The sequence below is a fragment of the Ambystoma mexicanum genome, chromosome 3q (assembly GCF_040938575.1).
Source record: "Ambystoma mexicanum isolate Mex_15411 chromosome 3q, UKY_AmexF1_1, whole genome shotgun sequence".
In the NCBI taxonomy this organism is placed as follows: domain Eukaryota; kingdom Metazoa; phylum Chordata; class Amphibia; order Caudata; family Ambystomatidae; genus Ambystoma; species Ambystoma mexicanum.
Window position 1 is genome coordinate 1,253,050,315 of NC_090926.1, and position 26,795 is coordinate 1,253,077,109.

General features: G+C 48.7%; 1 protein-coding gene across 4 annotated transcripts in view; it reads right to left on the reverse strand.

The window, feature by feature from the left end:
• SMARCA4 (SWI/SNF related BAF chromatin remodeling complex subunit ATPase 4) overlaps positions 1-26,795 on the reverse strand; it is a 648,210-nt gene that overhangs the window by 276,552 nt on the left and 344,863 nt on the right. The gene's annotated exons all lie outside the window — the stretch shown is intronic.

Here is a 26,795-nt window from a genome sequence, read left to right on the forward strand (position 1 = left end):
GAGTGTGTAGGAAGTGTCTGTGTGCCATCCCAAAAGGGTATTTACTGATTTAGAAATATTAAGAGTGTATATTCTGGAGTGTATTTGCGTGTTACTATTATATTGCCCCCTGCTGAAGAAGGCTTACTCTAATTGACTGCTAAATATACTAATTGTTTCATCAAAAACCTTGTGTGTAAAAGTTTATTTGAATACTTGTCACTGTGAATCTCTGTGTAACTCCCGTACACCTCACATTGGCCCCTCTTGTGATAAGCCTGGCTTCTCAACCCGCTACCAACCTGTGTAGTAGAGACTAGAGTTGTTGTAGTGCATCCAAAGGGTACTGCATACAATCGTGCCTAACTTGTACCCGCGTTGGATGGCCTTTATCAGTGACATCACACCCCAAGTATGCACCTTTCATTCTTACCTCAACACCAGAATAGTGAAAAGGATGACACAGGTTAGGGGGGATTGAAGGGCCATCCAAGATCAGCAAAGTTTTTTCACATTTGGATAACCAAACCGAGTAATGTAGGCAGAGTAGAAAGGTTACTAGTAAGTGGAGCAGTGGTTTTGTATCAGAGGTCCACAAAGATGTGCAAAACACCCAAGTAAACAGGGAAGCCCAAAGGGCAACCCTGCACAGAAAGTTCTGTGTGCTGCAATAAATAAATGCAGATGCCCAAAAAGTCAAAGGAAAGGACATCTCCAAAAATACACTATGGAGAGTCAGCATAATGACACCCATAAAAAGAGTAAAACAAAGGGGGAGTGGAGAAAAAGGTTCTCACTCACTCAGGAACAAGGAAAAAGAATCCACAAGTCCAGCAAAAGTGCTGGGGTTCCCACAGTGGAGGGAGATTTAGCATAGCAATGAACATCTAACCCAACATCCCTGAACTAGAAATGGAAGAGGGACTGCCAGAAACTGGATTCCTATGGGACTCCAGAACTGCCAAGCTTGCTTGTAGTAGAGGAGATCCCTAAGGTGGAGAGTAGTGTTAGGTAAAAATGCGTAGAGTCCAACTGGTGTGGGACTACACAAGACTCATCTCTTGGTATTAGGTAACCCACCTTTTAATACAGGCCTGTACTACACAACTTGGTAGTGTGACTGAGCAGCCAGGCTTATCTTAAGAGGGGTACTGTGAGCTGTACAATGAAATCAGTAAATAGAGGTATTCAAGTAAACACTTACACACTTCTGATGATTGTATCTGCTTAGATTCACATGCTGTGCATATAGTCTGACATCTAGTGGTAATCGTGGAGTATTGCATCTTGTCTTTCGAGGATCGAAAGGGGACGTCGACATGGCCATGCTTGTAACACTATCCTTAACGTGACGTGTAGTGTACCCAAAATACCTCACCCATCTAGGTCCCTCGTATTGTTTTCTTTCTGCCCAGCAAGCTGGTCGCCCTATGCGGAGCTTGTACATTGCAAAGTTATGACTTCATTATCCACGTCCGTTGGTTGTTTAGTCATTGACCTTTCATCATCGACGACTACTTCTGGACCTACGCCGCAGAGGACTACGGATTGCGGCAACTGGTGCTTCAGTCAACACTGTTAACCGCGTGGCCTCGGCCCTCCGACCAGGCCTATACAGTAGGGAAAGTGGGGCCCTGGGGTATGATTCTTTCTAGAATGCATTTCCTTTTCCCCCACTTTTCCCTTCTGGTCTTGCTGTCACCCTTTACCTCAGCTATGGAGAGGACTCCATTTAAGTGTTGCCAATCCTGCAATGGCAAATACCTGTGCAAGGACTGTTAAGCAAGATTGTATGCAGTACTCCTAGGGTGCACTACAAGAACCCTGACCTCCTGGCAGTAATAACCCAACCTTTGGTATAAGTCTGTACTACACAGGTTGGTAGCCAAGCCCATCTCAAGAGGGGTCAATGTGAGCTGTAGGGAAGTTACATAGAGGTTCACAGTGACAAGTATTTAAGCAGATACTTACACACAGGGTTTCTTGATAAAACAATTATAAATGTATTTACCAGTCAGTTAATATAAGCCTTCTTCAGAAGGGAGCACTTTTAAACCACACAAATATACTTCGAAATTACACAATCTCCTAGTTCAGAATCAGTAAATACCCCTTCGGGATGGCATACAGCAGAGACCTACACCCTCAGGTGAATTCAATTACTAGGGTGCTGTTGACCTTAATGTATTACTGTTGGCATTCAGAATTAGTTAAGAGCAAGTAAAAAGGAAAAAAGATTATTAGAGCAAACAAGATACCACAAATATTTCTTAGCATGCAAATACTTTTCAGATCCCACAATCAGAACCATTCAGTTTACAAAAGGCTAAACCAAAGTCAATAGGCAAGTGTCTATATGGGCTGAAACACTTCTTTGAAGGTAAGTAGAAAAGTCTTTGCACAATGTTTCAGAAGTCTTTGAAGAAAAAGATGAATCAATGTAGGGCCATAAGCTGTTAGACTTGTGAGTGGTAGAAGATGCAGCAGCTCTACAGCAAGAGGTAAGTTCTCAGACTTTGTACAGTACCTTTAAAATGAAGAGAAGATACACCAGATGACTCCTGTTCCAGTGCAGCTCTGCAGATCTCACTGTTCCTGGGCCTCAGTCGTGGGGACAAGAGGGAGGACGAAGGGGCTACTCCTGCACTGCACTGGGATGGTCAAACCTTGCAACCGGCAAACTTCACTTTCAGTGGCTGTTCAGTGTTTCAGCTACTCGCGCGTCTACCGCAAATAGCAACACCGCGGTTCCTGGCTCTTAAGATGGACTTTCCTTTCTTCTGGGGTCCCGCACTCTGTTGAGGGGGCTCAGGCTCAGTCCTGCTTCCTGGGAGGCCAGAGGATCTTCCTGGAACTCTTGGCCAACTTAAAAGCAATATACACAAACTGGTGTTCCTCTCCCTCCCTCTAGGGTTTCCAGAAGCATCTCTGTGGAAATTCAACCAGCTCTGAGATGGATGTCCAGGTGGCTTACTTTGGAGTCGATTGGTCCCACCAACTCAAGGGGAGAAGTCGTCCTAGCAGGGGCATCTCTGTCGATGCGTACTTTGCAAGTAGTCACTGCAGCAAGGCTTCACCGGGTAAACCAACGGTCCAGGAGTTGCAGCAGGCGTCCTCTTCAAGCTCTTCTTCGGTTCCTTCATCCAGTGGTCGACTCTGCCTTCCAAGCCAAAAGACTCTCCTTTTATTCAGTTCTCTCCCATTCATTCCAGCCTAGCTGTCACTCACCCAGAAGGGTGGCTGTTCTTCCCAGACAGTCAGCCAGCCAATCACCACAGAGTGCATTTGGGTCTCCTAGGAGACTAAGCACAGGGAGTTTTGGGCACCTCCCTCACTTCCTGCCTACCCCAGACACTCTAGAGCCAGAGGCAAACTTCACTCCTGAATCCTGCCAAAGGCAAAATGATCAAAGAGAAAAAGGACCTTTCCACAAAGACATGGCGAAATAAGAAGACCGGGGGCCATTTTGTCAAAGATGGCCTTGTGCCATTTTGAAAAAGATGGCTCCCGCGGTTAGCTTTACCAGAGCTGCAAACAGCCGTGGTAAATGCAAACCATGGTAGTTCAAAACAAAACCACTGCCACCAGCCATTCAGTGAGGAAAGGGTAACACAGAGGATACTAAGTAACCCCTCCGGCACTCTATTGTAAGATAGTGTGTGCTGGGTCTAGAAAGTTATAAATGTTAGTAAAGTCAATTTCACTTCACTGCTCTAGTAAACAGTAGTTTATCCAAGAGAAGGTATTTAAACCTTGGGGAAATCTGTAAGACTTCCCTGTGCACTGCACTAAAGGTGCTGTGTGACAATGCAAAATAGGATGCCTATGGAGTTTGTCAAACTCCATAACCAAAAAGAAACAGTGTTTAAATCACAGTAAAATACATGAGAGGGAAAAAGGTCTCACTCTCTCCAGGTTAAAAAATCCTAGAGTCCAGCAAAAGTGTTAGGGGTCTGTAAGGTAGAGAGGAATTAGCACATTTCTGAGAATTCTCCCTGACAGACCCCCGCAGCTCTTTTGCAGGACTTTAGGACTTGATTTTTATCCCGGAGAGAGACCATTTTCCCACTCTCTCATGTACTTTTCTGTGATTTGAACTCTTGTTTCTTTTGGTGTCTGACAAACTTCACAGGCATCATCTTTACATTGTGTCACCCTGTTACGCCCACCCGGTCTCTGCGGGGACGATGGGGCGCCGTTGCAGCCCTCCCTGGATTTGGATCACCCTGGTCAGGCCTCCTCTCCTGCAGGTATGCTGCTGTCTGCGGTGATTGATGGAACTGCTCCTGCGTGGGTATGAGAGAACGTGAGTCTGTCTGAATCCTCCTTCCCACAGCGCGATTTCCATGCACCGTTCCATAGGCTCACCTGTTATTAATGGATGATGAGCTCTTCGTCCTGCTTCTTCCAGCAGGGGTGCGTTGTATATGGGGCAGAGTTACTTCACTGGACTCTGTAGTGGTAGTCCAGTCCAGCTGCAAGGATGCCACTTAAGTGTCTTTTCGATTTGTAAAGTCTTTTCGCTTTTAAATATTGTAGTATTGTCCAGATATGTGAGTTTTAACTATGTCCCACTACGCGTTCTCTACATAGGCGAAAGTGCAGCCAGGCAGTGATTTTGGGACTTGATATGCGGCCAGAACGAAAAAAAAAGGATTTGTGATGTCCCGACCTCAGGTGAAAGTTGGTTTAAGGGTAAGCACAAGGTTTGCAATGAGCGCGACCCTAAACTGAAGTTTTTCAGTAAAGTCTAACCTTTGTCTGTTTCTTCTTGCAGGTGCCGTTCCTGGACGAGCTAAGCAGGTAGCAGCAGTGTCGTGGCCAGGATTCACTTTCCGGGAGGTCTGGAGATGGAAGATGAGATCCAGGCACTGCAGAGGTGTTTCCAGACAAGAACTGGCCCAAAGCTGAGTTAAGGAGCTGCCGGTGAAACAGGTTCCCAGGTAAGTATCAAGGTTGCTGCAGCTAACAGATTCCAGATAAGTTGGATCTCTGGAACTAGATTCCAAGGTGAATCTGCACCCAAGCGGCGGTGAGCATTACACTGCCTACTGGCAGAACAACGCAAAGCGCTTGCATGAAGGTTGGGCGGGCTTAGCCCCGGCCACACCCCCTTAGCATTGGCTTTCTGGCTACACCCTGCCACTCCCAAATGATGCTGCACGTGCTTCTTAGTCCTTTAGCAGCCACGCCCGGACCGAATGCATGCATGTGAATGGAATAAAGCACCAAAAATAATGTCTCTGCTCATATTTGTTCATGAGTCCAGCTGGGTCCCCAGTGCTTGATCGCCCCAAAGGGACGATTAAGTATGGCATTTCTCCATGCCTCTGACACTTGGGGGTGCAGGGTTGGTGTGTTTGGGCCAGTGATCATGACAGCACTCACCCTCAAGGCCCCTCTCACTGGGGTTTTCCTTCTGGTCCAGGCTATATAAGACGTTTTGCCCACTGACTTTGACCTAACCTATTGTACTGAATGACTCTTCTTGGGGGAACCCACAAGTATTTACCTGCTTAAGAATATTTGTGGTCTCTTGTTTGTTCTAAATAATCTTTTCCTTTGACTTATTACTATATGATCCTAAATGCAACAGTGATATATTAATGTGCCCAGCACCCTAGCAATTGAAGTCCCCTGAGGGTGTAGGTAGTGTCTGTGGGCCATCCCAAAAGGGTATCTACTGATTTAGAGATATTAAGAGTGTGTATTTCATGAAGTGTATTTGAGTGGTACTATTATATTGCTCCCTCTGAAGAAGGCTTATTCTAACTGACTGATAAATAAATTGTTTATTCAAGAAACCTTGAGTGTAAGAGTTTATTTGAATACTTGCAACATGCTAGCAAAACTGTGTAGAACAAGCTTATACCAAAGGTTGGGTTTCATATACCTGTAGTCAGAGCTGTTTGTAGGGTTCCCAGAGGGTACTGCATTCAAGCTTTGCCTAACATCAGGTAAGTAAAAGTATTCTACAATGTGTTTAGAAACGTTTGTAGAAATGAAATCACTGAAAGGCCACAAGCTCGGAGGCTTGTGAGGGGCAAAGCTGCAAGCAACTCTGCAAAGACAACCAATACAAGTCTCAACTGAGAGCTATCAAGGCTACACAACAAGAGGTAAGTCCTCTTAGTTTTACAGTACCTTTGGTTAGACGGAAACCTGTTTCAGCTGGCTTCTGTTCCTGTGTGGGACTGCAGATCCTGTGGTTTCCAGCTGGCTACTGTTCCTGTGTGGGACTGCAGATCCTGTGGTTTCCAGCTGGCTACTGTTCCTGTGTGGGACTGCAGATCCTGTGTTTTTTTTGTATTGTATTTATTTTATTTGTATTGCGCACCTGGCCCAAAGGCATCTGGGCTCATTTCTTAAAGGTAAATGGTTACAGGAGACGAAAAGAGTACACAGAAAAGTGCAGGGTGGCAAATGCAAACAAGTACAGTCATGAATACAGGTATACAGACGTGCAGGGTGCACGTACGTAAAGTTACATACACAGCACACATTTACAGAGGGATGCAAGTTTTGTGCAATTGAATTACGTGGTGCTACAGGTTAGGAGTAAGTAGTAGCATAGTCCTGAGCAAAGAGCCAAAAATGTTTTCGCCTTACTCTTGAAAGGCATGAAGGATGGATCAGCTCTGAGTGAGTGAGGGAGTGTATTCCATAGTCTGGCAGCGAGGACTGGGAAGCTAGTCCCGCCTGCTTTTTGTAACTTGAATCTCGGCGTGGCTAAGGCCGATCTCAGCGGACGAGAAGAGTGGGGGATGAAGCGGCTGGCTAAGTAGGCGGGGACAAGGTTGGATTGGCACTTATGGGTGAGTGCGAGGTTTTTGAGAGATAGTCTGTGGGCAACAGGGAGCCAGTGTAAGCTGCGCCTGGTGTCAGATATATGAGATTTCCTGGGGACGTTAAGAGCTGCTCTGATAGCATTATTCTGTATTACTTGCAGTTTGTTGATGTTCCTTTGGCTAGTTTCTAGGTAAAGGGCATTACAGTAATCGATTTTGGCCATAATGAGGGTTCTGGCCAAGATGATGCAGTTGGCTGCCGTGAGGAAGGGTCTGCATGCAGTGATGAGCTTGCAAGTGTACGCTGAGGCCGAGGCCGCAGCGTTGGTTTGTCTCGTCAGGGATAAAGTTGAATTGAGGTAGATACCTAAAGTTTTTGTATCGTTAGATACCTTAATGGTATTACCGTCAATATCAAATGATTTGAAAGCGGGATTCAGTTTATATAGTATGATGAGACCCTAAGATAAGTACTGTCTTTTCATTATTTAAGCAGAGCCCATGATGCGCCATCCAAGCCTGGATAACTGCATAAACATCATTGAGGGCTTTCGAGTCGTTCGCGTAGTCACCAGTGATAGGGATGAGTATCTGAGTGTCATTGGCGTAGTAAGTATAGATGACACCCAGATAGTCAAGAATATCAAAGAGTAGCTTTGTGAAGACATTAAATAGTGTGGGCAAGACACAAGATCCCTGCGGGACCACGCACAGAACTGGAGAAGGTTCAGCTGAAGCAGAGGGGGCAAAGACCTGCATGGTTCTGTTTGTTAGAAAGGAAGTGATCCAAGAGGTAGCTTCATCAGAGAAGTGGGCAGCATTTTTGAGGTGTAGGCAGAGAATTTGGTGGTTGACCAGATCGACTGCTGCCGATAGATCTAACAGGAGTAGGAGGGCCAGTTTTCCCTTGCCATTGATGTCTTTGATTTGTGACTAAGTCAATGAGGGCAGTTTCAGTTCTGTGCCTAGGAAAGAATCCAGATTGGCAGAGGCCAAGGAGTTTATTGCTTTCAAGGTATTCCTGAATTTGGAGGTATGCAGCGCAGTCCAGTATTTTCATTAAGAAAGGTACTGTGGTGATCGGTCTGTAATTGGATGGGTTGTTGGGATCTAAGGTAGGATTTTTTTATAAGGAGGGATAACCCACGCGTCTGAGATTATCCGGACTATGCCAGATTTAAAGAAGGCATTAATAAAAAGGCGGTAATGAAAGGGGCAAGGTGATGGGCAGATTCCTTGATTACAGCTCCGGGGCACGAATCGCCTTGGAAGTACGATGGTTTCAGTTTTTTGATAATGTTTTCCATATCAACCATCGAGAGAGGTGTGAAGCGAAATGGCTTAAAGGAGTGTGTCGATGGTGGTATTTTGTTACGGTTCGGGTTAGTTAATGAGACTGGGAGAAGACTGCATTTTTTGGCATTCATTTTACACTGGAGAGTGGATACTTTGTCAAGGAGCTTTTTTTGAATATTAGTACACCAGCTGGTGTCGAAGTTGCCATTGTCAAGAGGGGCTATGGGAGCGTCAAGTTCTTTCAAGATCTTAAAAAGCTCCCTACTGTTAGATTCAGCCTGAAGGATGCGCTTGTTGTATGTGTCTTTTTTAACAGTAAATATGGCTTCTTTGTAATTAGAGGCGGCTAAAATATGGGAACTTTTGTTGTTGTCAGTAGGGAGACTTTTCCAACGCGCATCCGAGTTTCTTTTTACTTTGCGTAGATCTCTCAAGTGTGGTGTGAACCACGAGTTAAGATGAGCGCTGAGTTTAGGTTTACATATTTTTAGCGGAGCAATTAGGTTTAGTGCTTTTTGGATAGTTTGGTTGAAGTTGTCTACTAGAACGGTCGGATCTGAGCAGGAACAAGATACTTTGTTAAGAAGGGGGAGGATGAGAAGGAGCAGTTTCTCTTTAGTAATGTCCTTCTTGTTTCTAGTACTGATAGAAGGGGTGATGTTTTGTTTTGGACTTTGGTGGCGGGATTTGATTAAGAAGGTAATTGTATGGTGATCTGACCACATGCAAGGTGTGATCAGCACCAGAGTTGAAACTACAGTTTAGATCAGAGAGCCAATCGAGGGTCCTGCCTTTGATTTGTGTAGGTGCATGGATATGATGGGTGAATCCTAGGTCTGTTAAGGTGCTGGCAAGATCAAGGGCTTTAGGATTGTTTGGGTCTTGGAATCCCAGATTAAGGTCCCCCAGTAGTATAATTTGGGACTTGGGTTTAGTGTCATCTGCAAGAAGAGACGTGATGTTGTCAATAAAGGAGGTAATGGGTCCAGGTGGCCGGTAAATCAGGTGTATGGTGGCAGTTTGATTGGGTGATATTGGAAGTTTGACGGAGAGTAGTTCAGCCGATGGGATTTGATTATTAGAGATAGGCCTGAGATCAAGAGATCTTTTGAAGATGAAGGCAACACACCCACCTTTGGAAAGGGTGGAAACCCTTTCGCATCTAATGATGGTGTATTTATCAGGGATAGCCAGAGACAGAGAGGGTAGAGGCTAGAAAGTTGCAGTCTTGGGTGACAATAAAATCTGCAATGTCAAGTGCATGAGCTAGGAGGGATCTAGCATTGATAAGGGCTCCTTTAATCGTGCTGTCTTTAGTAGCGTAAGGGTTGTCATGGAGGAGGGTAGGGGTGATTATGTGGTTGGTAGGAACCGATATAGGTATGGTGGGGCATGGGCCGAGTACGGTTTAGCATTTGTGATGTGGGATGGATGTTGCGATTTGTGGTGTAATCTAGAGCCTAATCTGTGGTTCCTAAGGTGGAGCGCACAAGGTTGGTTGTGAGTGTGCTTGGTAGCGTATTGTTCCAACCATAAGGCTGGTAAGGAACAAGTTACTTACCTGTAACTGTTGTTCTCCAGCATGGGTCTGGCATGGATTCACATGCTCATGAATATTCCCTGTCGTCAGGCTGGGAATCCTCGGTAAAGAAAAAAACAGTATCAGTTTCTTTTCTGATCTGTCTTTCGTAGTAGTAACCAATCACTGATCTCTGCGTCATACTGACCACAGCCAATGACTGCCCTCTACCTAAGCCCCGCCTCTGGCAGCCATCTTCAGATTTGGTAGCACGTGAAGTGGCAGTATGACCAAGTGAAGAGCCGCAGAGGGGTTGGCGGGAGGGTTCGCATGTGAATCCATGCCAGACCCATGCTGGAGAACAACAGTTACAGGTAAGTAACTTGTTCCTTCTCCAGCATGGGGTCTGGCATGGATTCACATGCTCATGAATAAATAATACATAGCAGTACACGCATGCACAACCACGGGAGGTGGCAAAGGCTCAACATTAAGCATTACATCAAACTCTACATTAAGCAAATCTTACCTCCTCATCAGGCTCACCTTAGGCGAACAGGTTGCACAGCACTGCTTGGCCGACCCTGGACTCCTCCCTGGAATCCCGATCGACGCAGTAGAATTTCGTGAAGGTGTGCATCGACCTCCACGTAGCAGCCCTGCAGATGTCCAGCAAGGGCACACCAGATAGGAACGCCGTGGTAGCTGCGATCGCTCTGGTGGAATGGGCTCTCGGACGGCCAGGCAGCGGTCGGTTTGCCAACCGATGACAGTACATGATACAGCCGGAGAGCCATCTGGAAATGGAAGACTTCGAGAGAGCCTTCCCCTGATTGACAGGTCCAAAGTTCACAAAAGAGTTGTGACGTCTTCCGAAAACACTTTGTGCGGTCCACGTAGAACTTCAGCACTCTAGCCACATCCAGCGAGTGCAAAGTCCTTTCAGCCGGCGACGAAGGCGACGGGAAGAAAACAGGCAACACCAAGGGTTCCTTGAGGTGGAAGTCCGACGGCACCTTGGGCATGAAGGAGGGGTGCTTCCTGAGCACTACCCTCGTGTCGTGAAAAGTCAAGTATGGGGGCTTGCAGGAAAGGGCCTGGATCTCTCCCACCCGTCGTGCGGAGGGGATGGCCACAAGAAACGCCGTTTTCCACGACAAGAACTTCAACGGAGCCGAGTGCAGAGGCTCGAACGGAGGTCCCATGAGCTTGGTCAGCACCACGTTGAGCTCCCACGCCGGGGCCGGAGCCTTCACCGGCGGGAACGATCTGAACAGTCCCTTCATGAACTCTTTCACCAGACGATGAGACCACAAAGACGTCCGCTCCGTGGTTCTGGTGTATCGGGAGATCGCAGCAAGATGAATCTTGATGAACGCGTGTGCCAGTCCAGCCTTGGCCAGCGTCAGTAGGTACGGCAGTACTTCGGGAGCCGTAATCCGTAGAGGGTTAATCTTCTGTGCGTGGCACCAGACAGAGAACCTCTTCCATTTGTGTCCGTAGCATTTAAGAGTTGAGGACACCCTGGCCTTTGCAAGAACCTCTCTGCAGTCGGCCGGTATGTCGTATCCTCCAAACTCTAACGCTGCAGGAGCCTGGCCTGCAAGTTCAGCGACTTCGGGTCGTGATGGAGGATGGCGCCTCCTTCCCTGGAGAGAAGATCCGCGTCCACTGACAGCTTGATTGACGGGGACGCTGACAAGTCCAGAAGGTCCAGGAACCATATCTGCCTCGGCCACGCAGGTGCGACGAGGATGATCCTGCACCGTGACCTCTTGAGCTGGTTGATGAGCCGGATCAGCAATGGCAATGGAGGGAACGCGTATAGAAACAGGCCCTCCCAGAAGAACGAGAAAGCATCGCCCATGCTCCTCGGCTGGGGAAACCTGCTGGCGAACCTCCGGCACTTCGAGTTCGTCGCCGTCGCGAACAGATCGATCTGGGGTGTGCCCCACCGTCGGAAGAGGCGGTCCACTAGATCCTGTCGTAGTTCCCACTCGTGGCACGAGCGCAGCTCCCTGCTGAGTGAGTCGGCGATGATGTTTTTTATCCCTGCCAGATGAAACGGCACCAGAAACATCCCTTGGGCGACAGCCCAATGCCATAGATCCTGCGCCTCCCTGGACAGGGCTGGGGACCTGGTTCCGCCCGGTTTCCTGATGTAGAACATGGTGGTGTTGTCGGTGAAGATCCTCACCACCTTGCCCTTGAGGGACGGAAGGAAGGACCTGAGGGACCAAAACACTGCACGGAGCTCCAGGACGTTGATATGGAGGGACTTCTCGGCCTCTCGCGTGCAGATTTTCGGTGTGCGCTCCCCACCCTTCCAGGGAGGCATCCGTGGTCACGGTCTCCTGGTGGCCGGGGGTCTGGAAGTCCATGCCTAACGTCAGATGCGCGCGGGTGCCCCACCACCGGATCGCTCGTCGGAAACTCTTGTCGAGTGTGATCCTCTCCTCGAAGCTGCCCATCGTCTCGATCCAGCGCGCGTCCAGGAACTCCTGCAACGGGCGCATCCGGAGCCTGCACAGGGGGATGAGGTAAATGCAAGAAGACATCATTCCGAGGAGGGACTTGATGGACCTCACTCTGGCCGCGTCCGCAACCAGCATCCGCTGCACCTTGCCCAAAATGGCCCTCCTCCTTTCCTCCGACGGATAGGCCAGAAGCGACACTGTCGAGCTTCGCTCCCAGAAACAGTGCGTCTTGCGCGGGCACCAGGTGGGACTTGGCGTAGTTTATGAAAAATCCCAGGTCCGTGAGAAGTTGGACGGTCCTTGCCGTGTGCTCCACGGCGAGCTCCTTCGTCTTCGCTCGGATGAGCCAGTCGTCCAGGTAGGGGTAGAGGTGGACCCCCTCTCGGCGCAGCTGCGCCGCCACTGGTGCGAGGCACTTGGTGAACACCCTGGGTGCTGACCTCAGTCTGAAGGGAAGTGCTCTGAACTGATAGTGACGCCCTTGGACCACGAACCTGAGAAACTTTCGGTGTCCCTTTAGGATGGGAATATGGAAGTAGGCATCCTCCAAATCCAACGACGACAGGAAATCGCCCTCCTCCAGCTGACCCAGGACGTGTTGGAGGGTGACCATCTGGAACTTCTGTGCCTTGATGAATTTGTTCAGTCGTCGTAGGTCCAGGATGGGACGCCATCCTCCCGTCTTCTTCTTCACGAGGAAGTATATTGAGTAAACTCCGGAGCCCCGAAGCCTCTTTGAGACGAGCTCGATGGCGCCCTTCTTGAGCATCGCCTTTACCTCCAAGAGGAGTTGAGGGATGTGATGTTCTTTCCTGGCCACACGGGGGACGCGCGAGAACCTCTTTAGAAACTCGAGCGCGTGACCCTGGGCTAGGGCATCCAGCACCCAACGGTCGGTGGAGATGGACTCCCACACGCTGACGAAGCTCGCCAGCCGGCCTCCCACCGGGGTGCTTCGGTGGGGGCCCGACCCCACGGCCGGTTCAGTCCTGATTCGACGAGGCTTTGCCTCCTTGACCTCCTTGGCGACGACGGCAGGGTCCGCCTGACTTGCCTCGTCCCCTGTAAGCTTCCTGCGACGACGAACGGGCCGCTTGACGGTAGGTGGAAAATCCGCCGCCAGAACCTTTGGAGGCACCCTGTTTGCCTCCGCTGCTCCGAAAGGGCGGCCGCCGTTGCTGGAGAACCTCAAGAGCCCGGGCCGTCTCCGTGTCTGCCTGGATGGCTTGAAGGGAATCGTCCACTGTTTTCCCAAAAGGTTGTTTCCGTCGAACGGCATGTCCAAGACTCTGGTCTGCACGTCCTGACGGAAGTCAGTAGCCTTGAGCCATCCACGCCACCTAAGGCACACTTGGTTGCCCACTGGCGAAATCCAGTGTCAGCGATGTCCGTCGCCACCTCTCCTTCCTGCAAGATCTCTAGGGCATCAGCCCTCTTGTCGTCCGGTAGGAAGTCCAGCAGGGGGGCCAGTTTGTACCACAACTCCCTGTTGTAGCGGGCTACGATAGCCAAGGCGTTGGCCGCCTTAATCGTCGTCGCTGCAGACGAGATGACCCTGCGTCCCATCGTATCCAATTTCTTTCCCTCGCCGTCCGGCGGGGAGGTCGACATAGAGGCCGTGCCCCCCACCCGCTTTCTTCCTGGCCGCCGCGGAGACGACCGAGTCCGGGGTCGGCTGTGCCCGAAGACACAAGGGGGCCGCGTCCGGGACCCGGTACTTCTTCTCGTACCGATCCCTTCTAGCCGGCGTCGTGGATGGGTTCTTGAGGAGGGCAAGGCCCTCATCCCAAATATCATCCAGTAGAGGTACGGAGAGGACCGTCTTCCACTTGGCCTCGCGCCGTTGATAAAGGAAACCTTCCTTCTTCTTCTCTTCCGGGCAGAGCTGGAAAAGCTCGGATGCCCTGGCGATCATGGATTGAAACGATACAATCTCGTCGGGCGGGGAAGCCCGGGTGGGAGGTGACGACGGCAAATCCTCGTCGTAAACCTCGTCGCCCGTACCAGTCGCGGCCGTGTCAGTCCCCGTATCATTCCCCACGAGTCGTGGACGGGGAGGAGGGCTGAACAGGGCGCGATGGCTGAAAAGGAGGTGGAGGATGAATCCTTCTTCTCTTAGGGGGAGGGCTCCCAGAAGGGCCTGGCTCCGGGTCCCCCGTCGGGAGCGGTTCCTCCGCTGGTGGTAATGGCAGTCTCGTCCTTATCTCAGAGCATAAGGACTGTATAGCCAACAAAATGGCCACCGAGTTGTCTTGCGGCACTGGTTGAGGGGATTCCGACGGGCGGTCAGGGGCCCCGTTGGCACCCTCGACGTTATCGTCGCCTCCCACGTCGGGGTCCCTCCCGACGGGCTGGTCTTCTTCCACGCCAACGCCGTGGCTTAAGACTTCGATCAGCTCTTCCTCAGAGGTTGAGGCCGAATCCACGACGACCTCCTGCCCCCCCTTTTTCTTCTCCGGAGGTTTCACGGGGGTCCTGTCGATGGGCATAAAAGAGGACTCCCTCCGCGGTGGCAGGGAGACTCTGTGCCCCGAGGTCGCCACCACTGGTGTAGCCTCCACAGGCTGAGCCAGGGCCGCCGCGACTGTCTCGATAGAGGCCTTGGCCGGATGGATTAAGGCTTTCACCACCTTAGGTGCGCTCACCGCCTTCTCCTTGGGGGGAGGGTCAATGCCTCGCTCTCCCTCCGATGGGGCCTTCAAGCTCGACCGGGGCATCTCCAGGAGCTTCGCCGGGTGCTCGGCCTTCCTCTTACCCGAACCAGAGCGTTGGCTCGTGGTTGATGGTGCCGGGGAGGATGCGCCCTGCCTTGCGCCGGTAGAGCCCGACCGTTCGGCGCTCCCGGTACCAGCAGACTCGCGGTGCTTGGCCTTGTGTTGGACCCCCGTCGCCGGGGCGTCCTCAAAGGTCTTAGAAGACCGCTCGGATTTCTTCTTCTTCTTCTCGCCTGACGGGCTCTTCCCTTCCAGCCAGTTGGCGAGACATTGATAGCGGTCCTTCATGGTCCGCTCTGACATATTGCAGCAAAACGCACAGTCCTTCTCCACGTGCGTCTTGTCCTCATGTAGGCAGTACAGACAAAAGGAGTGTTCGTCCTCCTTAAAGACATTCTCAAGCTGGCATCCAGGGCAGATCCTGAACAGCTTTCCGGGCGTCGAGCTTCCCTTCTCCTGGGCCATGTCCGAGATGGGCCTGAGAAACTTCTGGAGTCCTCCAAAAGCGTGGCTCGACGAAATCTTCACCCTTGAGGGGCGTAGACTAATCCGACACGGGTCCCCGATGATCGGATGAAGAAACGGAGCTTGAGGCTCTTTTGACCGAAAAATCGAAGTTTATGTGAAAAAATAGCACTAACGCTCGAGAGCAATAGCACGAGGATCCCAACACTTGAACGTGCGTTAAAAATCTGAAGATGGGTGCCAGAGGCGGGGCTTAGGTAGAGGGGAGTCATTGGCTGTGGTCAGTATGACGCAGAGATCAGTGATTGGTTACTACTACGAAAGACAGATCAGAAACGAAACTGATACTGTTTTTTTCTTTACCGAGGATTCCCAGCCTGACGACGTGGAATATTCATGAGCATGTGAATCCATGCCAGACCCCATGCTGGAGAAGTTCAGATACGGGTTAGGGGTAGGCATAATGCAGGACGTGTCAATGGTGTGTATATACTGGGTCATGGTGGGTAAGGTAAGTGTTGTGGCTCAGGTGGGGAGAACTATAATTGGGTGCATAGTAGAGGCATGAAGTGGTGTGTTGTGTTGTCAGCAGCGTGTATCTGTTGAGGGCAGATGGCTTAATGTCTGTGGTGGTGGAGAATAGAAGGAAAGAGCTACAGAGTATCAGAGGGAGCCAGTGCATTGTACACAGTAGTCTAGGAGCAGTAGGCTGGATAGGCATACCGTGTTTCACGATTGAAGCGGAGCAGGCATAATATAATATGCTTGCTACAGGTAGTGTGTAAGGTACTGGCACTGGGGCAGTAGCAGCAGATATCATCTGGTACACAAGGTCAGTATCATCCGGTAACACACTCTAGATGCAGCAGGAAGCAAGTAATACAATAGGCAGTGGCAATGGCTATCAAATGTTATAATCAAGGTCAGTAACAAAAAGGTAGCATTTGCAACAAGTAGCATGTAAAGGCACAAGCAATGGCAGCAGGTATCAGCTAGTGCAACCCTAGGTCAGTATCAACAAGTAGCATACAGTATGCTAGCAGCAGGTAAATCAATGGCAAGTAGCATTGTGCAATGCACTAAAGCAGTGGCAGGAGGTATCAAATAGTACACAATATGCTTACAGCAGGTAACATGTGATGCGCTAGGCCGCGGCAGCAGGTATTATAACGCACATCAATCAAGAGCAGCAAGCGACAAGTAGAGCACAAGGCAGTGGCAGGCTGACACATATCAAGCACCAATCAGTGATAGTAGCCAGCAAGTGGGCAACGAACAGTAGGCTAAGAGGTAGTAGCGGCAGGTGCCATAAAGTACAATGCAGATAATGTTGACAGGTAGGAGATACCGTACGGCCATGGAAATAGGTGAAGTAAAGTACCCTGGCACGCTATGCTCTCAGATAGTCAATGCCAATAAGGCATAGGTGGCAGAAGAACATGCAGGAGCGTGTTCTTAGTGGGTTCGTGGATGAGTTCAGTCGAGATAAGAGTTAGGTCAGGCGGCGTGGGAAGGCATCTCAATGCAGGAATGGCTGATGTATTAATGCTGTAACCATGGTACTTACGTGCCCATGGGAGCTGTTGGTAGTTCGGGTGGACAGTGGTGGTCGGGTGAGATGGGTGAAGATGGGGTGCTCATAGTATGTAGTTTGCCCGTGACGTCCTGTGGCGAACAGGGGCAAACAGGGCCTTATACTGGCCGGCTTCTTCCATCTACTGGCGGATGTTCTGTAATTAAATACAAACATGTTGCTCAGCAATGTAGAAGACGCGCAACCTCAGTATGGTGCCGCAATGCGCCCGGCATTTTGTTTTGCAGGGAGATGAAAATGGCGATCTCGATCGCAGAATGGGTATGAATACAGCCCACTCAACGGAACACCTTGGAGGTGCACCGGGTGCACGTAAATGCATGCACGGCTTAAATCAGTGTGGCCTCTCCAGGTGTTCCTGGGCCTCAGTCGTGGGGACAAGAGGCAGGGCGTCTGTGGACTACTACGAAGGGAAGGTCAGCGGCAGTAATGGGAAAACTTCAAATCAGCAACACTTTGCGGTTTCAGATCCTTGCGTCTCTCGCAAACAGCACCACCACGGTTCTCGGATACCACTAGGGAGAATTCTCATAAATGTGCTAATTCCTTTCACCTTAGAGACCCCGAGCAACTTTGCTGGATTTTGAGGACTTGATTTTTTTTACCTGGAAAGAGTGTGAGCCTTTTTTCCCAATCTCGTGTATTTTGATGTGTGTCTTACTCTTGTTTTCTTATATTATTACATTTTAGATAACTCCATAGGCAATATAGCACCCATGGGTGACCATTGTGTCAAAATGGCCACGGTCTTTTTTCTCCATTTTCCATTTGTGAGGTCTTTCTTGGGTTTTACTCTGCGCGCCAGTCCCAGTTTGAGCCCTTAGTTAGTTTTGCCTTTGGCAGGCTTCAGTGCTGAAACCTGCCTCTGGCTCCAGTGTGTCTGGAAGGGCAGGAATCGAGGGAGGTCCGCAAAACTCCCCTGTCCTTCGTCTCTAGGGAAACCTGAAAGCACCTAGTCCTGGCTGGCTGGCTGGCTGGCTGGCTGGCTGGCTGGCTGGCTGGCTGGCTGGCTGGCCTTGCTGTTTGAGTGACAGCTAGGCTGTGTATGAATGGGAGAAAAATGCTTAAAAGGCGAGGGTTTTGGGACTAGAGGCAGAGTCGACCACTGGGAAGAACTACCCGACGAAGAAACTGTGAACGACGATTGCTGCATCCCTCCTGGACCGTTGAACTGCCCGGTGAAGCCCTGCTGCTTTGCTTTTTCTCATCGACAAGAGAAGCTCCGGAAGGGACAACTTCTTCCCTTTGGTTAGTGGGACCAACTAACCCCAAGACGAACTCTGCTGTAAGACCCTCCCAGACTGGCTGTACTTCCTTGCTGCTGCAGCAACAGAGTGCCATGGTTCAAGAAATCTGTAGTCGAGTGCAATGTCTGTAAACCGGACAAAAGCTCCACAAGTCTCCTCAGGACCCTCCAGAAACAGGACGACCAGAGCTCGAGTCACCTCACTAGAGTGCAGGACTCAAGTGAAGGAAGCCTGTTAGGGCCGTTTTTCTGAAGTCCAACTAAGGGCTTAGTAAAAACATTCAACTGAGGCAGTACAAGACTCCATTCTTAGTATAAGGCTGTACCACCTGAGTTCATGATAGCGTAGACATAGCAGCTAGGCTTACCTTAGGCGGGAGAGAGGGCTGTACGATGAGTACAAGTGAAATTGTCATACAAATGATCCAAAGAAACACTGAAACACTATGTATGTAAAAATAAAGGATTTATTTAAATATAGGTAGCCCCGATAATTCTAGGGGTAAGTAAGTACTAAACAATTATATGAAATCGCAGTATAAAAACACAACACTATACTTGAAAGTACACAGACCCAAGTACAGATCTTATTTGAAATACCCAACAGTAGTTCTAGGGGAGTCAAAACCTTTTCATACACATTCAGTATAGGTCAAGCCTATTCTTGGGGAGTAAAAACCAATGGTTATTTTTTACAATTACATTTAGAAATGCAAGGGCAGTAGACCCTTCCAGTTGTATAATGATTCTCAGTACAAATCACTTAATCAGATCAACTGGACAATATACTTTTGGTGAATAGTGGAACACTTTTTTCTAGGTGCAGTAAAAACCTATAACTACTTTGTCATAACACAGTCATACTAGGTGAGTAAAACCTAAGGATGTAATATACAATTACAGGTGCTTTTGAAATCAGGAAACCCCAGATTGAGGTAAGCAGTTATTCTTGTAACCTATTTTTGGATGGCACACAGCTAACACAAGGTAAGTAAAACCCACATACTTTGTTAAATCTCACAATGAGGGGGAAAGTAAAACCCAATGTCACACTTTACTGAATGACTCCGTTATTCTAGGTAGGCAACTACCTATACACACTTAAGGACAGGCTAGCAGCAAGTCAGGTGAAGCAAGACCCAGTTGGGGACACACATACAATTATCCTCAAAGGACTAATCTGGTGATACCAACACTTTACTTTTAGGAAGAGGCACAACCTAATCGCGGGAGAGTAAAATACCTGCACATCTACTTTCTATTAGACTAGCAAAACAGTTGCTAAGGAAGAAAATATGTTAACCATACTTTTAAGAATAGTGCATCACACATTCAAGATCAGTAAGAACTTTTGTAACTGTTCAATCAGAATTACAGTTACCAACCAACACTTTACAAGTAAGTAACTTTTAAACACTTATTTTCTTTTCTAGGCAAAAGGCCCAATCCTTTCAAAGTCTTTCCCTTATTCTTGAGCATGAGTGTTCTCAGTGGCGGAAGGGAGGAGTGAGGGGGGTCACTAGGACTAGTGAACAACAGGCAGTGTCAGAACAGGTTCTTTAGTAGCAAAAGTCAGAGTTCCTTAGGAAAACTGGGCAAACAGGTAAGTACTTTACTTTAGAGTTAGAAGAAGGTCCAGGGACTTTGCAGAATACACCCTAACAGGATTCTAGCAGTGGGACTGGATGAGAGGCCTCCGCATCACAGAAAACAACCCACAGCTACACAGAAATCCTAACAGGCTTAAGGGAAGTACATGCCCAAGCCGACACAGTACCTTCGCATTGAAGAAGATTTTGCAGCAGGACTACTTCAGGGTCTGCAGCCAAATACCCGGTCAGTGGATTCCTTGTCCTGGTGACTGAAAACAAGACCTCAGAAGGGACTTTGCAGCAGAGATCGATGAAAAAGGCTCTAGGCATTGTTTCCCTTGCGGCTGAAATGTGGTTCTGCGGATTTGGCCCCTTTTCATAGAGCACAAAACAAGACAGAAAATCGCAATTGACTTCTTGTCGTTTTTAAAGGTCCAGCACTCTGGTCAGAGGACTTTTCAGACTCGATTTGTGTCTCTCGAGATCCACCAGGATGCCCAAGAAGTTTCAGCGAGATTCCAAATTCGGAGGCCTGTGCACCGCACGATGGCTGGAGGTCCCAGGGTATTGGGGTATTGCAACAACGCAAGGTCGGAGCAATGCGTGGAATGGCTCAAAATGCAGGTCTCCTTGAGCTAAGTGGGTCTCACTAGGCTCTGGGTTGGGGTCGTCGTTTACGGAGGCCCCAGGTCGATTGGAAGGAAGGGCTACAGCAGGCTCCGGTTACACAGCAGGCTCTCTGGTCGCTGTAAATCGTCTCAACCGCTTTTCCTTCATCTTCCACTTCTGCAGTATTTATCAGGAATTACAGCACAACCTCTGCATTCTCTCCCTGCATTTTACAAGAAGGGGCGGTCTGGTTGTCCAATCAGGACAGCCAACCCCCCCCCCTCCACTGGGATTTGTCCCCATTCAAGGAAGGTGTAAGACAAAGGGCTGGGGAGTTTTGGACTCTTCCCTCACTTCCTGCTCTCACAGACGGAATGGAGCCTGGGCGGGTGTCCAGGGGACTCCCGCCGAAGATAAAAATCGCACAAATGAATTTCCCACCCTGGATGTCAGGGGAAGGAACAAGAAAACGACAAGAAACACTAAAATTGCGAAAAAAGAAGACAGGGGCCATTTTGGTAAACATTGACACCCTTCGGTCCCTTTACTGCAGCTGTGAACACAGCCCGCGGTAAAGGTGCACCAAATTAATACAAGGTATCACTGCCACCAGCAAGGTAAGGTAAGCTAAGTCACTAACACTCCTGTTACAGTTTTAGTGTGAAAGGGGATACATTGCATCTCCAAAGCACTCCACATAAGGTGGGGTGTGCTGGTTTCACTTAAACTGTAAAAGGGATCCGAAGATGCTTTCTACCCTTGGGAACTGTACTTCACCCAAGGTTTAGCAAAAGAAAGTTAAGAGGGGAGTGTTAAGGAAAATTTTCAAAAATGTTGCAATTCCCTCCACCTTAGAGATCCCCAGCAACTTTGCTGGATTTTGAGGACTTGATTTTTTTAACCTGGAGAGAGTACGCCCCTTTTTCCCACTCTCTCATGTATTTTAATGTTAATTTTTTCCTCTGTTTTCTTTGGTTATGGAGTCTGACAAACTCCATAGGCATCATCTTTTACATTGTGTCATACAGCACCTTCAGTGCAGTGCCACAGGGAAGTCTTTCGGATTTCCCAAGGTTTAAAGTAACTTCTGTGGGATAAACTACTGTTTCCAAGAGCAGTAAAGTGAAAGTGACTTTACTTACATTTGTAACTTTCTAGACCCAGCACACACCATCTTACAATAGGGTGCTGGAGGGTTTACTTAGTATCCCCTGTGCCTAAATACTCATGCAACATGTTTAGGTTACCCTTTCCTCACAGAATGGCTGGTGGCAGTGATTTCGTTTTATGACCATGGTGTGCCTTTACTGCGGTTGTTCCCAGCTCCAGTAAAGATGACTGCGGGAGCCATCCTTTGCAAAATGGCACAGAGCGGTCTTTGACAAAATGGTCCTCGGTCTTTTTTCGCCATGTCTTTGTGGAAAGGTCCTTCTAGAAATCTTCTCTGCGCGCCAAGCCAGGTATGGTCTCTTTATTCATTTTGTCTTTGGCGGGCTTCAGGAGTGAAACCCGCCTCTGGCTCCAGAGTGTCTGGGTTAGGCAGGAAGTGAGGGAGGTGCCCGAAACTCCCTGTGCTTAGTCTCCTAGGAGACCCAAATGCACTCTGTGGTGATTGTGATGCTGGAAATGCATCGGAGGGACAGGGCCTCCGTATCCTTCTCGTTTACTGCTTTTTATCGTGTGTTCTGTTGTATTTTACACGCAGGATTACATGTGGGACTCCTGGCGGTGCAGCTCCCTTTTGGTTTTGATGAACGGACCCATGGGATACCCTTATGTCACCCATGGGTGGGGGTACAACCCTGTGCTCCTAGTGTATGTTTTTGGGCACCTGTGGGTGGCCCACAAAGCAGGGTACGGGCTGGTGGCAGCTCTGTGCTGAATTGACTGGTGCCCTGAGTGTCCTCCATTTTGGGATGCCCAGGCCCTGTCATTGGAATCAGTAGATTCCAGATGGAGACAAGATGGCCCCCGTGGCCTCTTGCCTTCCATCGCCTGTTACCTTAATTTTCTCGAAATCCCGGGAAGCCCCGACACTGTCCTTTCCCCCTGACGGGCTGTTGGGTGGAAGTTCTATATGGTAGTGTGGGGAAGTGCCGACCAGACTGGCTGGAGACTTCCCAACTACCGTATGTTGTGGGTACGCCTGTGGGTGGGACCTGGGTGAATGGAGTGTGTGACGAATATGTACTCTTGTTGTGGAGGTGTAGTTTCTGGTGTTTGACACAATGACCGAGACAGCCCTGCCCGAAACTGGGATGAATGCAATGTGTAGTGTTGAATGGCGTAGTACTTGTCCGAATCCACATTCTGTGTTGTGAGTGTCTGGATGGAGAAGAATGGCCTGAATGCACCGTGCGCCTGATTGGCTGACAGACTGCTGAATGCCCTTCATAGTGATTGGATGCATGAGTGTGACCCAGCAAAATGAATGGGAGATCAACAGTTTATCTGTGGACCTCTCACTGCTAGGAATCGTGTTCAGAAGTGTTCAGAGCTGAAGTCCAAACTACGAAGAGTAACTGGAGTGAAACTGACGCTTGACCTTGAAGCACTGCTGGAAGAGGATAATTGCTGTTGCTCTCCTTCATCAATCGGAAATCTGCTGTGTCTCCAAGGACTGACCCAGAGAGGACCTGGTAAGGCGCCCTCTTCCCGAGCTATGAGGGACCATCGTGCACCAGCTGATCTTTGCCAAAGCTCCCTGGTAGACAGACCTACGACAGGCTGACGACCGGAGACTGACGCAGAATCCCAAAGAGAAGCGCCCGGACTGTTGTCCGCCACCGTTGACGACCGCCATCGCTGACCAGAGCCACTGTGTTCCCGTTTGCCCAAGAACTCTTGATCCAAGGACGCTCTCGTCTGCATCATCGCCTGTCTGATCCCGCTGGAGAGCTTGTGATATATCTTTATTCCACACGTTGCCCAGGTTGGGGGGGGGATCTCCACACAGAACTGTGTCTGGGTATCGGGGTCAGTATTCTGCCAATTGTTCTAACCAACTGCTTTCCTCCTATATCTACGCACTGATTTGTGTGACATTTAACCGTACAGTTGATGCACTTTAAAGAGATCTAATAGTAATTGTGGTACCACGTAGAACTGTATATTTGCCATTATAGATAACCGAGTACAAAGTGATTTATTGTGATATTGTACATAACCTTGAATATTAATTATATAAAGACACTGTTTTAACTAATACAGTGTGCGGACATTCCTTTGTGCATGCTTGGGGACTACATTGTACTTAAGAACCAGCCCGCATCACCTCCTGAGAAGCTAGGCCTCGATTGCTCGTCCATTGCTACCTTATAGAGAATCTTGGCAAGGGTCCTCTTGTGCCTCTCCTCCACCATATAGAGAGCAGAAGTACAGGCCCCCCCCACCGCCCCCTCCGGTCCTTCACAGTGATTGGCTGGCTGGCTGACTGTCTGGCAAGGATAGCCACCCTTCTGGATGAGTGACTTCTAGGCAGGAATGAATGGGAGAGAACTGAATAAAAGGCGAGGCTTTTGGCTTGGAAAGCAGAGTCGACCACTGGACGAAAGAACCGAAGAAGAACTTGAAGAGGACGCCTGCTGCAACTCCTGGACCGATGGTTTGCCCGGTGAAGCCCTGCTGCAGTGCCGAAATGCCAAGTTTGCATCGACAGAGAAGCCCCTGCAAGGACGATTTCTCCCTTTGAGTTGGTGGGACCAATCAACTCCAAAGTAAGCCACCTGGACACCCATCCCGGAGCTGGTTGAAGTTCCTCAGAGTTGCTGCAGGAAACCGTATAGCCACTGAGAGGGACATCAGATTGAGTGGATTACTGGTAAGCTGGCCTAAAGCTTTTGGAAGATACTCCGGACTCCCAGGAAGCAGGACTGACCAAGTCTGAGCCCTCAGTAGAGTGCGGGACCCCAGAAGCAAGGACATTCCATTTTGACAGCCAGGAATCACATTGATGCTATTTGCGGTAGTCGCGAGGAGCTGAAATGCAAAACAGCCACCGACAGTGAAGTTTGCCGGTTGCAAGTCTTGACAGTCCCAGTGCATTACAGGAGTCCCCCCAATGTCCTCTCTCTTGTCCCCACGACTGAGGCCCAGGAACAGCGAGATCTGCAGAGCTGCACAGGAACAGAAGTCATCAGCTGCATCTTTTCTTCTTTACTAAGGTACTGTAAAACAAGTCTAAGAGAACCTACCTCTTGCTGTAGAAGTGCTTGTAACATCCACAATTTACAAATCTAATCAGCTTGTGGCCCTACATTTGATTCTTCTTTTCATCAAAGATGCCTAAGAACTTGTGCAAAGACTTTTCCACTTACTTACCAGAAGTGTTTCATCTTATCCATGACTTTTGCCCATTGACTTTGGCTTAGCCTATTGAATTGCATGACTCACTAAGCGGATCTAAAAGTGTTTGGCCCTGCTTAAATTTGTGATCTCTTGTCTTGTAATAACCTTTGCCTTTTACCAACTTTTAAGAGTGTTCTGAATACCAACAGTTAGATATTAATGTCCCCAGCACCCTTGTTATTGAAGTCACCTGTGGGTGTAGGTTGCGTCTGTGGGCCATCCCAAAAGGGTCTTGTCGGTTTCCAAAACTCAGAGTGTACAGAATTGAAGTATATTTGTGTGTTACAATTCTATTGCTCCCTACTGAAGAAGGCTTTATAACTGACTGATAAATTAAGATTGTTATGCAAGAAACCTTGAGTGCAAGTTTATTTGACCACCTGTGATTGTAAACCTCTGTGTAACATCATTACTGCTCACATTTCCCCTCTTGAGATAAGCCTGGCTGCTCAACACGGTACCAAAACTGTGTAGTACAAGCTTATACCAAAGGTTGGGTTACCTATACCTGTAGTCAGTTATTTGTAGTGTTCCCAGAGGGTACTGCATTCACACATTGCCTAACAGGGAGCCCCTAGAGCAACCCAGCAACAACAGGCACTTATTGCCAATAAGTTTTTAAAGAGGATAACTTTAAAAAGACACTATGGAGAGTCCTAAAAATGACACCCATAAAAAGAGTTCAATGTTATTTGAGTGTGGAAAAAGGTTCCCACTCACTGAGGTATTTAAGGAAAAATATCCCACTAGTAAAGCAAAATGTTCTGGGCTTGAACCTGGTCAGGAAGATTTACCAGTTCTGTGCAAACCTTAGTCCAACTGGTGTCCGAGATAAGCAGTGGTGCGGTTTACAGAGCGCTGAAACCACAAAGTGGTGCTGATCCGAAGAGCCCATAGCTGCCGCCGACCATCGAATTTCTGCCGCAGGAGTCCCCAGACGTCCTCCCTCTTGTCCACAAGTGGGAGGCCCAGGAACACAGGATCTGCATCGCTGCAACCAGACAGAAGGCAGCTGGTCCCTCTTCCTCTAACCAAAGATACTGTTCTGACTTGGGGAACTTACCTCAGTGTCTGTAGCTTTCTCTTCTCAGTTGAGACTTGCAGTAGCTGCTTTTCTAGAGTTGATCGCAGCTCTAACTTTCACAAGTGTAACAGCTTGTGGCCCTACAGTGATTTTTCTTCAACAAACTCTTAGTGCAAGACTTACTATCGAAGAAGTGCCTCGGCTCCATAGACTTTGCTCCAATTGACTTTGGCTGTCATGACTCACTGCAGCCTCTTCTATTCCATTTGATTTTGATTCTTGCTGTCCCTCATAGGCAACACATTGGTTTTTAACTAATATTGCTGGGAAAGGTTTTTATCTAGATTTCATTGGGAGATTTAAAAGTGCTCACATGCTCTGAGAACCTATTTCCTTCCCTTTTTTCCTTTCTAACAACCTCAAGTCATATATAAATGCCATTACTGTCGTAGTTAGCGAAGTCACCTCAGGGTGTAGGGAGTGTGTATGAAGCATCTCTAAAGAGTATCTACTAGCTTTGTGGTGGTTCTGAGACGTATTTAAAAGTATTTGAGTATTGCATACATTGCCCTTTTTAAAGAATGCTCATTTAAAACTGACCATTAAATAAATAATTCTTTTTACTAGAAACCTTGAGTGTAAGAGTTATTTGGATACTTGTATTTGCGAATGTCAATGCTACAGCTCTACAGCTCACATTTACCCCTCTTGAGATAAGGCTGGTGCTCAGTCACACTACCAACTTGTTTAGTACATACCTATACCAATAGGTGGGTTACGTAATACCAAGAGGACAAGGGTCCTTTAGTCTCCCACAGGGTTAATACATCAATTCTTGCCAAACAACTACACAGGAATCACCAGAGACCTAAGGCAAGTAAATACCCAAAACAGCACAGTACCTCAGCACAGAAGATTTTGCAGCAGGAGAACTTCAGGATCTGCATCCAAAAACCTGGTCGGTGGATTCCTTGTCGTGGTGACTGAAAACAGGACCATGGAAAGGAATTTGCAGCAGGGATCAACGGGGAAGGCTCTAAAGGTTTTCCTTGCAGCTGGATGCGGCTCTGTGGATTTGGCGACTATTTCCGGAGCACAGAAGACAGAATATCGCTTGTCGGATTTTCGTCTTTTACCAAGGTCGA